At 57.9% G+C, this 9,408-nt stretch overlaps 1 long non-coding RNA gene across 1 annotated transcript; it reads left to right on the top strand.

Annotated features, from left to right (window-relative positions):
- The first annotated feature begins 1,026 nt into the window (after positions 1–1,026).
- Positions 1,027–7,357, top strand: LOC147914728 (uncharacterized). Its single transcript, XR_015554883.1, has 4 exons — positions 1,027–1,134; positions 1,368–1,505; positions 3,289–3,374; positions 7,125–7,357. It is a non-coding gene; the product is annotated as an uncharacterized LOC147914728 (long non-coding RNA).
- Positions 7,358–9,408: the final 2,051 nt, after the last annotated feature.

The following is a 9,408-nucleotide window of genomic DNA, read 5'->3' as shown; positions in this document are numbered from 1 at the left end:
AGGGCACAGGAATCTGTGCTGAGGCCACGAGTCTACCCTGAGGCTGGGTCCCAGGCTCTGATGCTGGGGGTGGGCTGGTGAGGGCCCTCTGGGTGACCAGGTCATTGTGCTGGTGCCTGTGTCCCTGCTTCTGACACGTGCTGCTCGCTCGCCCATTCAGCACCCGCTTGCATGGCCCAGCCCAGCCTCTCTGACCTGGAGTCTGAACGGCATGTGGTCACACTCAGCCCCCTGCCCTCCCCCACCTGGCCACTCTTGTGGGCTCTGTGGGGAGATGGAGGGCAGGCAATGGTGAGTGGGCTCTGTGGTGCCAGAACACCAGCCGACACGTCAGGTATGTCCCAAATGCTCTACACGGATTTGTTCCCTTGATCCTCATGACAGCCACCATTTGAGGTAGACACTTGAATTCCCATCAGCCCCTATTTAGGAGGAAACTGAGGCTCTGAGGGGTTAAGTCCCTGTCTAAGGTCACGAATTTATCAGTGATGGACTTGAACCCAGACCCTTGGAGTTATGAGCCCTTTTTCTTATCTGAGCCTCTAAGCCTGGTGACCCTGGAAAGGGCGGTGGGAGAGAAAAGGAAGCTGTCTTCTCACTGTCCTGGGCTCCGTCCCAACCTCAGTAGTGCCGCTGCACCCCTCCAGTCTGCTCCTTCTTGCTGACTTCTGCCGACCCCAGTCAGCTCCTCGGTTTTGACGGGTCACTGTTAATTGCAAGTCCCTGGCTTTGAGGCTGGCATTGCAGGGCCGTCTCTGGGGCCCGAGCACTGGGCGGGCCTCCTTGGGGGTGGCCTGGCCTCTTGGGAGTGTGGAGGGCACGCTCGCTTGGGGCTCTGGCAGGGGGTGGGACGTGGGCCCTGCCTGCTGTTTCCTCTCTGGCCCAGCCGTCTCCCTGGGGTGCAATCGTAGAGGTGTCTTTGGCTGTCACAGCTCTGACTGCCAAACAGGAAAAGCAGCAAGAAAACCCCAAAGAAACACAGCTCCACGGAAGCACCCTGCCCCACCCCCTCTTCCTCCCCTAGCTCCACCCATGCCTCCCTCCACCCGTGCACGGGCATCTTTGGGGGTCAACTGGACAGGCCCCTGCCTCTCCACCTCACTGAGGATCTGACCTGACGCTCTCTTGGCCTTGGTATGGAGCCCGAACCACGTAGGGGCTCAGGCTCCCAGGGAGCAGGGAGCCTGGCAGGGGTTGGCAGAGGGAAGATGGCGGGTGGGTGAAATTCGCAGTCTCTCTGGGGATGTTTAGGTCCCTGGGCAGTCTGCAAACCCCTCCTGGATATACTCAAACAAACCTGCCTAGCGCTCCTGCTGGGACACAAGCTTGGGTGACCCCAGCTGGAGACAGCGTCTTGTGCCCCTCAGGGATTCTGGAGGCCTGTCCTGGTAGGTCCTTACATGGTCCAGGGACCGGGCCCCTTTGCCTCTGGGCCCCTGTAACTGGAGACTGGACGCAACTCTGATCACCCAGCAGGCAGAGAAAAGGCAGAGGGCCGGCCAGAGGTAAGGAGTGGGGGAGGCTTGGGCTGGGCTGTCCAGAGGCTCCTGAAGTTGGTCCTCAAAGAAGCAAGGGGGAGTTTTCTCATTTTCTCTGCTTCCTCCATCCTTCCATTTCTCTCTCCACGTCAGTCCCTCCCAACCTCTGATCTGTCTCCCTCTCATTCTCATCCACCTCTTCTCTCTTGTCCCTCTGTCTACCTGTCCCTCTCAGTCTCCTGCCCACTCAGAGTCCTGGCTTCTCCGCCTCTCAGCCCTGGGTGGAGAGGCGTCCGGGTGGCCCCCGCAGCCAGGCTAGATGGCCTTATGGGAATGGCATCCCTGTGTCAAAGTTTCAGCGCCTCCTCTGTGCCTTCTCCTTGTTTGGCCAGAAGCCCAGCTCGTGGAGCCGGCAGGCCAGTGATAACACAGGGTGGCAATGCATAGTTGCTGGATGAATGTTCCAGTGAGCGCATCTCAGACCGGCTGGTGCTCTGGGGCGGGATGTGGCTCTTGGGGAGACAGGCAGGGACAGAATCTTAGCCTCACTCCAGGGCATGATGAGAAGGGCCACTCCTTCAGGAAGTCTTCCCAGCTGAGCCTGCTCAGGTCCCTGTCTCTCTCTCCTCCTGTCTCCTAAATGCACGTCCACATCTATGCTCACTGGGTCAGGGCCCTCTCCCTGACGAGGCTAGAAACTTGAGCCTCCTTTCTCTGTACCAGCCCTTTCAGCAGGAGGGAGACCCTGCGCAGGGGCCAAGTCCCGGGAACAGGATGCCCTAGGCTGCGGGCTGAGGGCCTTGGAGTAACCCGTGGCTGTTTGAAAAGAATTCTGAGGGCTCCAGAGCTGGGGACTGGAGAGCTGAGCATAGATTTGGGGAGGGCAAGGGCCAGGAAAGAGGGAACTAACGGCAAGGATGGAGAAACTAGAACAGTGCCTGTTAAGCCTCATCCACCCGCCAGGCAGGCTCAGGAGACACTGGAGAGGAGCTAACCCGCTGAGGGTGTCTGGATGCCTTTCCAGAGGGGCCAGTGAGCAAAGGTTTGAAGGAAGAGGAAGAGTTGTCCAGGAGGGGAGAGGAGGGTGTTCAGGCTACAATAGTAACAAGCGCTGTGGGTGAGAAACTGCTCCTGTGGGACGGGGACAGTGACAAGAGCCAGTATTACCGGAGCGTCGGAGGTGCTGTGGAGCTCCGAGGAGCAGTGACCGCCCGGGGGGCCCAGGGAGGCCGCAATCAAGGCATTTTATTACTTTGCATAAAGTCTTTCAGTGGCTCCCTGTGGCTTATGGGGTAAAGTCTAGAAGAGTCCTTGGAACAGGAAACAAGGGCACCTGCTGCCCTTCTTCCTCTGTGTCTCATCTCCTCCATACCCTCCTTCTCTCCACAGCCCCTGCTCCCACCCCCACAGCCACAAACTGGCCCCATTTCCCTGACCCTGCTGAGTGCTGTCATGTGTCCATGTTGGTCAGCGCAAATATGGAACCCTTCCATCACAGTGTACATCTCTATCGGACAGTGCTGATCTGCAAAGAAGGCATCTGAGATGGGCCAGGAGGCTGCAGATTCCTGGAGGCTGTGCAGATAGACTAGGGGGCAGCATGGGGGTGGTGGCAGAGCTCCAAACCTGGAGACAGGAGGCCACCAGCTGTGTGGTTTGGGGCCAAATGCTTGGCCTCTCTGGGCCTCAGTGTCTTGTAAAATTAGGTTGTACAAGCCACGTGGATGACTGGTGTTTTTTTTAATTAATTTTTTTTTCCTAGGAACAACAAATGTTCCTCAAACTGTTGTCAACCCCCTTGCTATGCCAGGTACTTGGTGAACCAAGGTCTTTGGCCGAGCAGCGTGCTGGGGAAGTCGGGCAGCTGGAGGGATTCTCTAATGAGGGCAGCGAGAGGTAAGCACGGGCTAATTACACTTTCCTGTCTCCACAGCACTTAGCCCAATTTGTGATTATTTGTTGCTGGGTGTTTACCGGGCCTGCCTCCCCTGCGAAGCTCTGTGAGCACAGGGACTGGGTGGCGGTTTTACTCCCTCGGTGTCCCAGGGCATGGCACTGGCACGCAGTAGGTGTTTGATGACCATTTCTTTCTGGAATGAGTAAAAGGCCACCCTCTGCACAGGGCACATGTCATACTGTATTGCAACACAGGAGACAACACCAAGAGTGACGGATGGTGTAGAGTGACAGGCCTCAGGTGGGCTGTGGAGCAAAGCCAGGACGGCGAGACCCCCCATTTCTGGAGGCCGGCTCTGGAGCCCCTGCCCCACAGGACCTGGCTGTCTCCTTGCCAGGCTGAGCTGGGCTGTGGATGGGCCTGTGGTTGACGCTGGGTCCTCCGCTTGGGGTGTCACACGTACCACCACCAGTCGACTGGCAGAGGCCTGGCATCCTGCACTTTTGGTCCCTGCTCAGCACTGGGCAGAACTCTGACGCCCTCTTGTCAGGACCAGATGCCTTAGGTGGGTGAGAAGATGGATGGTCCTCCCTGCAAAAGAAAGAGGCAGAAGGAAGCCTCCCGAAGCTGGCAGAAGCCCCATTAGGCCTCGAGTTTGGTCAGGCATGCATTTGGGGCAGGCCATAAGCCCCCAGGTCCCTCTCCTTCAATGCAGGACTCAAGGATGGAGCGTGGGGGTACGTTCCCCTGGTCCGGGTGTAGAGAAGGCCTAACTCACTGGGGAACCCCAGCCCAAATGCTGTGTGGGTGCTGGGGTCATGCCAATGGCATCTCGGCATGGTTGCCAGGCCTGCTTCTGGGTGGCAAGGAGCAGGAAGAAGGATTGCACAAGGGGAAACCGGCGGGAGGGCCCCGCTTTCTCTGTTGCTCACTGCCTCCCTCCTGGGGAGGACCCAGGGGCAGCACAGGGCCCTCGGATCCTGGGAAACACTGCCCCTTCTCCTCTGCTTCCTCCTCCAGGAAGAAATGCAGGTCCAGGTCCCGGCCATAGCGGTCTCCTAGTGGCCTCCTGAGCACTCTCCATGCCACCCACTGTGCCTGGCTGCTCAGCCCAGGAGGACGGTTCCTTCCCACGGCCCTTGTTTCTCAGGCCTCAGACAGACATTCAGCATTCTCCCCCCTCCCACTCCCTCCTGTCTGCCTCTGAGCCTTCATGCTGCCACTCAGCCAGTTCCACCAGCTCCCTCCCTGCTGGAGGTCTCCCCAAACACCCCCCCCCTCAACTTGTCCTTGGAGCGGAGAGCTCTACAAAGCCGCATCCACCGTGGCAGGACTTTGTTTTGTTCACGGCTCTGGCACCACTGGCACATAGTAGGTGTGCAGGAAGGAGCTGTGGAGTTAACACACAGCGTGCCATCTATGCTGCAGCACTCGTTTCCAGGGCTCTCTCAGGCAGGATCTTGTCCCTCCCCCCCCCTTTCCTGGTCTGGGGGACGTTTCCTCTCCTCATGCCAGGAGTCCTGGTCACTGGAGAATGCAGCCAGTCCGCCCTACCCTGCCATCTGTGCCTTCATTAGGACATGCTTCCTGCATCTCTCCTGGGTCCCCCCGTGCTGAGCAGGGGGGCAAATACAAAGAGAAGTGAGGCCAGGGGATGACTTGGGTGCTCCCCACATGCCAGTCCCCTCTGCCTCCCAGCCCAGGGCTTTCTGAGCTCTGAAATCTCTTTCCATCCAGCCTCTGCCTCCAGGCCAGCTGCCCCGCTGGTTCCAGTCTCCTTGCCCTTCCATTCCTGGCACAGCACACAGCCATTTAGGAGGTGTCCCTCTCCCTGGGGCTGCTTTTAGAGAGGAACAAAGAGAGACTGGAAGGCTGGGGTGGCTGACAAAGGCAGGACGGGAGTGGTAGGAAATCTGGACATGCTTATTTGTAAGCCCAAACCGCTCCCCGAGCTCTAGCCGCTGCCTTTATCTGCCCCGATAATAGACCGAAACCATATTCTGCTCCCTGTTGAGTGATCGGTGCCTCTGTGAGCCTGCCAGGAGGGCCACAGCCCGAGGTGGCACTGGGTACGGTGCCAGCTGACATGGCCGGCCAGCCCTGGGAAGCTGCAGCCAGGAGGGTAGCCACCAGCCCGCAGACCACCCCCCACACAGGGATGTCCCGCTCGTCCAGGGGCCTCAGTGCCCGTACAGGGCATGCAGGAGGCTCTCAGGGTGGAGCTATGGTGGTATGTGGCTCATTCGTCTTTGCATCCCCAGCACTGAACACAGGGCCTGGCACACAGTAGGAGCTCAGTGTTGAACTTCATGCACTCAGTACTTATTTATCGGGACCTACCATGTGCAGGCAGCCGTGTCCTCTCCCTCCACATCCTTCTATCTCCTTCCTCCAGCACCTGCTGGGGATCTCCTGATGCAGCGAGAAGTGGGGATTCTCCAAGGCAGCCTGTGGAAGGGCAATCTGAGGCCAGCACTGCCTGCTGTGTCTCAGGGAGAAATTGAGAAGTCCTTCCTTATGTCCCCATAACTCAAATTAGTACCCAAGCTTACACAGAGCACTCACACAGGTGACCTGATTTCGTCTCCCCAACACTGCTCAGCAGGCCGGGTGTCCCTGCACCCCCATTTTGCAGAGGTGTAGGATTGGCACCTGGATCTTCTGCCTCCTGATGTAGCCCCCAGCCCAGGCTTCCTTACGCCCGTTGGAGTTTTAGTCCCTGAGTTAAGCTCTGATGTTCTGGGGGAGCTGGGAGGAGCTGGGGACTGGGAGAGTGGGAGAAGAGCTAGGGTGGGGATGGGGAGGGTGGGGTGGGGGAGTGCACGTGGGGTGAAGAGCAGAGGGAGCAGGACCCTGGGGCAGGGCCACCCAGTGTGACTCTGATGACCTCAGCTCCTCTCTGAGGTGCACTGTTGCCTCCTGAGTGGGCAAACAGCACAGGGCAAGACTGGGGACTAATGAGTGTTTTCAAGCGGGCCATTCCTCTATGTGGGGTTTATCTTCCCAGGTCATCGCTCTGTAGTGTGCACTTAGCAGGGTAATGGCAGCCTGGGCTGGGCTTCTGCCCACCCGCTGGCCCCAGGGCCCTGCACACAGATGGCAGCAGATGAGGGAGAGGGAGGCAGGGATAAGCAGGAGCAGTGTGCCCGGTCCCACCCTGCGTCCCTATCCCAGGTCACTGCGGGTGTGTGCGCCCACGGCCACACAGGGCGGCTCCCCTATGGCAGGGCCTCACTGCTGCCCAGATCCAGGGACCCTCACAGACACCCGCACCACCTCCCGGTCCCTACTCCAACCGTCAGCCCCTGCCCAGGCCCACGAGACCCTCTCACTAGCCTCTGTGGTTGGTCCCTCACCCACCTTCCTCCTGCGCACGCTGCCCCTCCTCCATCTTTAGGAAGCCGAAAAGGGAGAGGGCGGTGGTGTGGACCCAGGATACTCCCCATGGTGAGGCACAGCGCTTCATTTCATGTGGCTTTCTAAATCCCCACAACCACCCTGGGGTAGGGGTGATTTTTAGATGACAGTTGAAGATGCTGAGGCTCTGGGAGGTTAAATGACTTGTTCAAGGTCACCCATTGTGGTGGGCAGTATATTGGATCCCCCCAAATGTCCACGTCCTAATACCCAGAGCCCGTGAATATGTTACCTTATATGGCAAAAGGGACTTTGCCGATGTGATTAAGTTAAGGATCCTGAGATGGAGAGAGTATCCTGAATTATCTGTGTGGGCCCAATGTCATCACCAGGGTCCTTTAAATGTGGAAGAGGAAGCAGAAGGGTGATGCTGTGAGAAACGCTGACCTGGCCACGGATTTGAGGATGGAAGGGGAGCCAAGGAAGGCAGGTGGTCCCCAGAATCTGGAAAAGGCGAGATCGTGGTCTTCCTCTAGTGCCTTCAGAAGGAGCGCAGCCCTGTTGGAGTTTAGCTCATTGAGATCCGTTTTGGACTTCTGACCTCCAAAATGTAAGATAATGAAATTGTGTGTTTTAAGCCACTGAGTTCATGGTCATTTGTTACAGCAGCAACAGGAAATGAATACACCCAGGTAATGGCAGAGCTGGGTTCTGAACCCAAGACTGCCCCCACTCTGCCCCCTTCTACCTCGCCCCTCTGAGCACTGAGCTCTGCCCTCACTCTAGGCAGCCTCTCTTCCGGCCTTTCTCTCTTCTCTCACTGAACTGAGAGTCTGCCTCCCCAGATCCCAGCCTCCCCTTCCTGTCCATCCCCTACTGGGGGGCTCAGGAGTTCTTAGTCACGTGCCTACAGTAGCCCATTTCTTGTGGGGTTCAGGTGAGGCAGGGCAGGTGCTAGCCCTTAGGGCTGGGGGGAGGGGAGGGGGCTACAGTGTTAACACCCACGTGGTCCCTGCCCTCAGGGCACTTGCGGCCTGCCTGCTTCTGCACTTTGCATGGCTTCTCTGTCCTGGGGGCTGGTCTTTTGAAGCAGGGTATGGGTGGGACGGGAGGGGGTGTCTGACAGTCTCTCTCCTCTGGGCCCCTGGTGGTCTGTGTGTCATCTCAGGCAGAGGGGGAGATATGTGTGTCTGGGTCCCTGGTTGTGGGAGGGTCCAGGGGCCCTGCCCCTCTGGTGTGTGTGGGGCGTCTCAGATCCTGTGGGCCGCTCTGGGCAGTGTGTCTGTTCAGCCCCTGTGTGTGTGTGAACATGTGAGTGTGCAGGTGTGTGAATTTGTGTCTGTTCACACCCCTGTGTGTGTGTGCCTACTCAGGCCCCTCATGTGTGTGCGTCTACTCACACCTCGTGTATGAGTGTGTCGCTGTGTAAGTGTGTGAACATGTGTGAGTGTCTACTCATGCCTCTGTGTCAACATGTGAGGGTGCAAGTGTGTAAGTATGTCTACTCATGGTCCTGTATGAGTGTGAACATGTGAGAGTGTGAGTGTGTCTACTCATGCCTCTGTGTGTGAACAAGTATGTAAATGTGCATTCACACCCACTCATGTCCCCATGTGTGAATGTGTGTGCAAGTGTGTCCAATCACACCCCTGTGTGTGAATGTGAATGTGTAAGCTTGCGAGTGTGTCTATGCCTCGTGTGAATGTGACAATGCAAGTGTGTGAATGTGTCTACTCACACCCCCATGTGAGTGTGCAAGTGTATCTACGCACACTTCTGTTTGTGAGTGTGTGAATGTGAGTGTGCGAGTGTGTGCTCCCCCAGCTCGGTCCCTGCACTCCGCCGGCATTGCCTCATCCTGTGACACAGCCACTAATGATTGTTTGCCATTGTCTGTGCGGTGGCATCACCACACTAATGACAGTCTCCCAGCCTAATGACCTAGCTTCTGCCCCATCATTTAGGATCCACAGGAGCACTTGGCCCTCAGCCAGAGAGATGTTGACCAGCTCAACACATTTCCCACCGGGGTGTCGGTGGGGGTGGGGAGAAGCAAGAATCCCAGTCCCCCGCAGCCTGCGTGGTGCCGTGTGGGCTGGGCATTTCAGGTGGCTGCTGGCATTCCTGGGCGGGAAGCCTCAGATCTGGGCCCTGCCCTCTGTTTCTGGCAGGAAACAGAGTGGCTGCTGCCTCGCTGCCCCTCCCGACAAGGTGCCCTGGACCCCCGCAGCCAGCTGCATCAGCTCCTGTAGACAGGGGTCTGCTTTCTGCCCACAAAACCCCCAGGCCCTCCTCACTTCTGCAGATGAAGCCTGCCCCTCTGAGCAGGCCTGTCTGGGGCTGCCCCTGGCGGGTGTGGAGGTCTGGGGCAGCCCAGGAGTTCACAGGGTCCAGGGCAAGCCACCCCGTGTGGAGTCCCTCTGCTGAAGCCTCATTCGCTGACCCCACCAATATGTCTTTTATGATTGAAATGAAGTTGATATAGCCTTCTGGATGTGAAGGAGGAGCTGGGGAGGGGCTGCCGCCCTTCTTGTGAGCCCACAGCACTATGTTGATGCTCTCCTTCAGCTTTGAGCCTACTCCATCCTGCGGATATTTCCCACTAACAGGTTGGCCTCTCCTACCCGAAGTTTATCCAATAAGCAGATAAGCTTAGGACTCTTCCTGGTTCAGTAG

The sequence above is a fragment of the Ceratotherium simum genome, chromosome 17, assembly GCF_057802395.1.
Source record: "Ceratotherium simum simum isolate JZ-2026a chromosome 17, ASM5780239v1, whole genome shotgun sequence".
Taxonomy (NCBI): domain Eukaryota; kingdom Metazoa; phylum Chordata; class Mammalia; order Perissodactyla; family Rhinocerotidae; genus Ceratotherium; species Ceratotherium simum.
Note: the sequence above shows the minus strand (reverse complement) of the source record. Positions and strands in the feature narration are given on the sequence as shown.